Below are 4,714 nucleotides of genomic sequence, written 5' to 3' on the forward strand. Positions count from 1 at the left end.
CGCTTTCTCTTTCTGTCTCCCTCTGTCAAAATAAATAAAAATAAACGTTTAAAAGGGGCGTCTGTGTGGCTCAGTGCGTTAAGTGTCCAACCAGCTTAGGTTGTGATCCTGTGGTTCACAGGTTTGAGCCCCGCGATGAGCTATCTCCTGTCAGCACAGAGCCTGCTTGATATCCTCTGTTCCCCTCTCTCTCTGCCCCTCGTCCACTTGTGTTGCCTCTCTCTCTCTCTCTCTCTCTCTCTCTCTCTCGAAAATAAACATTTTAAAAAAATGAACAGTAAAGAAAGGGGCTAGATCTGTCCTTAACACAGCACCCAGAGTTATCCTTTTAAAAAGTACGCCAAATCGGGGTGCCTGGGTGGCTCAGTCGGTTGAGCGTCCGACTTCGGCTCAGGTCACGATCTCGCGGTCCGTGAGTTCGAGCCCCGTGTCAGGCTCTGGGCTGATGGCTCGGAGCCTGGAGCCTGCTTCCGATTCTGTGTCTCCCTCTCTCTCTGCCCCTCCCCCGTTCATGCTCTGTCTCTCTCTGTCTCAAAAATAAATAAATGTTAAAAAAAAAAAAATTTAAAAAGTACGCCAAATCATGGCAACCCACTAAGGAAAACCCTCCAGTGGCTCAGAGTGAAGGTCAGAGTCCTCACCATGGCTTCCTTTGCCTTACTCCCCTGAGTTTATCTTCTCCCTCTGCTCTCCTTGCTCCTGCCACACCAGCATCTTGCTGCCTTCTCGTCCTCACCAGGCACACTCCTGTCTTGGAGCCTCTTGCTCCCACTTTGCTTCTGCCTGGAGCACTCTTCTGTAGGATATCAGCACATCTTGCTCCCCTCACCTCCTCTAAATCTGCATTCTGACGTCTCCACCTTTTTCTGAACAGCAAACACCCTCACTCCTGGACCTCTCTTTCTCCCTTCTTTCTTTGTATTTCCTAGACCGACTCTCACATGCTAATATGCCAAATAACTTATATTCTGCCTCCTCCCACAAAAACATAAGCTCCGTGAAGGCTGCAGGACTGCTGTATCTGTGAGTGAACGAATGATGCCTCCCCCATAGTAAGTGCCAGGCCAGGTTAGCTGTGGTTCTTCCCAAAACACCCGGGGCTGTCTGACTCCACACACACACACACACACACACACACACACACACACCCAGCAGATTGAGGGGACGGGGGTAAGAGCAGGCACAGATGTCTACTTCTTGACCCGCCTCCCTCCATAAACCCTGCACAAGAAAGCTCCCATTCCGTCCGTCTCGGACAGCCATCTTGTTAAATGCATACATTTGGGGGAAATACGCAAAACAGGCGAATGCTTTATGAGAGTGAAAAACCCATTTATGGTCTTTTAGAACTAGTTTAACACCCCAAAGAAGAAAATTTGTGTACACACAGTAATGCTGTTCCTTTGATATTAAATTAGTATTAAAGTGGGATGGAAACTCCTCTTATATTGGGCTCCTATGGAGATGGACAAAGTAATTTTAGAGAAAAAGCAGCTGCTCTCAGCAGTAGGCTCAGAAATGTCAATTTTAATTAAAACATTTATTTTCAAATACATTTCACGGTTCATATGTAGTGATATGTGTCTACTTCATGCAAACGTTCAAACCGCTGGGCTGCAGAAATTGGAGAAAGGCATTTTGATAAAGAACATGAACGGTATGATCAAAACAAAGAAATGCAAAGAGAAGAAAAGCCACATTGTGCTTCGGTCCACACGTCAGATTGCTCCTCATGGACTTGCTCGCTGCTGGCCAAAGGCCTGTGGACCCCCTCAGAGAAATCTGGTGTCCGTGGGTCATCATGGGCACACGTGGGCCGTGCCCCCACTCCCAGGTGAGATCCATTTTGCATACGGATACCTATTTACTTCAAGAACAGAGGCTCTCTCCCCGTGTTACAAGATCTTAGCCGAAGAGAACTACCAGAACCTCCAACTCCCAAATCAAAATTCACCCCAATTCCATCTTTCCCCAAGCACTGTTTTGGGTTGGAGTTATGAAAGCTGCAGAAAGGTGTCCAAAATTTTACAATGACCTTCTGAGCTCCCGTCTCCTCTTGCTCTCTGCCCTGCCGAGAGCTCTATGCACCTGCCAAACTTCTGTTGACTTCCCAGGGAAACTGGCCATGGCTTCAGTGTGGCCAAAAACCATTGAAATAAAAACGCGGCAATTTAAATAAGCAGCAATTTAGGCGAAGGGTTTCTGAAAATTTTGCTCAAATTTCTCTAAAGACATCTAGGAATATACTCTTATTTAGCATTAGAATATTAAGATAATCACTGTGTGTGCTATGCTAGAAAAATCATTGCCACTGGGTTGAAATCAAAGACGATAAGCAATATTTATTAGTGTGACAAGTGTCCTTTATCTTGTAATCTGGTGCATGCATTTCTGATTAAGGTGTATCCTAATATTTGAGAAAATTACAACATATAAATACAGTTGCATCGATTGCTGCTCTCAATATGCTTTTAACCTCTTCAAAGGAGCCATTAACATCACAGTCAGAAACACATAGTGAAGTCCAGAGAATGTATGCATGTACTTGCAGTTGGCTGGGTACTCCAGTGCCAAGCACGTTTACGAGTTATTGAATGCTCCAATGTGTCAGTTGTGAGAGTTTGACTTTGTATTTAATGATGTCAGTAGCATACTTCCAATTTTTTTTTAAATTTCTGAGCTAATTTTAAACTGTTTTTGAGTTTTGCATTTTGATTTTAAAAGTGTACTCAATTATAATCAATCCTTTCTGTTAAAAAAATATTTCCTTTGAGAGAGAGAGCACATGCGTGCACATGAGAGGGGTCAGGGCAGAGAGACGAGAGAGAGAATCCCAAGCCGGCTCCACACTGAGCACCAAGCCCGACTCAGGGCTCGATCTCATGACTGTGAGATCATGACCAGACCCAATATCAAGAGCCAGATGCTGAGCCACCCAGGTGCCCCTAGTCAATACTTTCTTGAACCCAAACATTTTGTTCCTTCCCAAGAACTATACATATAAAATTCTGATTAAGAGCTCTGATAAAGGAAATAAGACCTCTGTTTTCTTTTTCTTTTTTGTTAATTTTTTTAATGTTTATTTATTTTTGAAGGGGAGAGGGGGGGCGGGGGGAGGGGCAGAGAGAGAGAGAGAGACCCAGAATCCGAAACAGGCTCCTGGCTCTGAGCTGTCAGCACAAAGCCCTATGCGAGGCTCGAACTCATGAACCGCTAGATGATGACCTGAGCCAAAGTCTGATGGTTAACTGACTGAGCCACCCAGACGCCCCGAGGCCCTCTATTTTCTTTTGATTGCTAGTGGAAGGGCTATTTGGTCACGGAGTTATTTGGTGACAGCAGACATATGTCCTGACATATCCTGGCTGAGTGAAGAGAATGGGGCATCAATGTCACAGAAGAGTACATGGATAAGGCTTAAGAAAATCACCTGTGGGTTACTCAACACCAACAAAAGAAAATAGGACGCTTCTTAAGTGTTGACCACGTCGGGGCGCCTGGGTGGCTCAGTTGGTTGGGCGGCCGACTTCGGCTCAGGTCACGATCTTGCGGTCCTTGAGTTCGAGCCCCGCGTCGGACTCTGGGCTGATGGCTCAGAGCCTGGAGCCTGCTTCCGATTCTGTGTCTCCCTCTCTCTCTGCCCCTCCCCCGTTCATGCTCTGTCTCTCTCTGTCTCAAAAATAAATAAACGTTAAAAAAAAAAAGTGTTGACCACGTCAAAGCAGGTGCTGTTCTAAGAGGTTTTGCCTGGCGGTTCATCTAACCCTACCAACACACTGTGACAGACCGTGCTATTATGATTGTTCCCATTTTTCAGACGAGGCAAACTGTCACGGAAAGGTGAAGTCGCCCTACATCATATAACCAGTAAAAGACTTAAAAGTAGGCAGTTGGGCTCTATAGTCTGTGCTGTTTAAAAGCACACATTTAATTAAAAAAAAAAAAAAAAAAAAAGAGGATGCAGGACTTTCCTAGGACTTTCCTTTCCATAGACCAGTGGTTGTTCATAGCGTAGTAGTTAAAAGTAAAGGGCTTTCAAACCAGCTACTAGGTGCAAGTCATAGCTGCTTTAACTCCAGCTGCGTGACCTTGACTGAGGTACTTAGGCTCTCTGAGCCTCAGGTTTCTGTTTAGGAAGATGGAGATGATATGAGGATTAAATGAGTTGGTACACAGCAAGCACTCATGAAGGGTAGTTATTGTTGTTATTAGTTGTATTACCATCTACTTACAAACAGAATGGGTCAGGAGCATCCTGGATTTACAAAGGCCAAGAAAACCTAACTCATTTTCATGGCATTTGTTTTTCAATAATGAAAAAATTGGAAGACAGTTAAACAGTGTGTCTGCCCTCTTTTTAAAAGAGGAAACTAGATTTTTTTCAACTCTGATTTTGGTATAGATTTGGCATTCATTTTGATGTAACCTACTACTTAGTATTTAAAAAAATCTTTTTAATGTTTATTCATTTTGGAGAGACAGAGTGGGAGTGGGAGAGGGGCAGAGAGAGAGGGAGACACAGAATCTAAAGCGGGCTCCAGACTCTGAGCTGTCAGCACAGGGCCTGACACAGGGCTCGAACTCATGAACCGTGAGATCATGACCTGAGCCGAAGTCGGATGCTCAACTGACTGAGCCACCCAGGCTCCCCACCTACCACTTCCTAATAACTGTAGCCTTCAGATCGCTGTTGCTTTGTTTCTCCCCACCCCCA

This window comes from Acinonyx jubatus, chromosome B3 (genome assembly GCF_027475565.1).
Source record: "Acinonyx jubatus isolate Ajub_Pintada_27869175 chromosome B3, VMU_Ajub_asm_v1.0, whole genome shotgun sequence".
In the NCBI taxonomy this organism is placed as follows: domain Eukaryota; kingdom Metazoa; phylum Chordata; class Mammalia; order Carnivora; family Felidae; genus Acinonyx; species Acinonyx jubatus.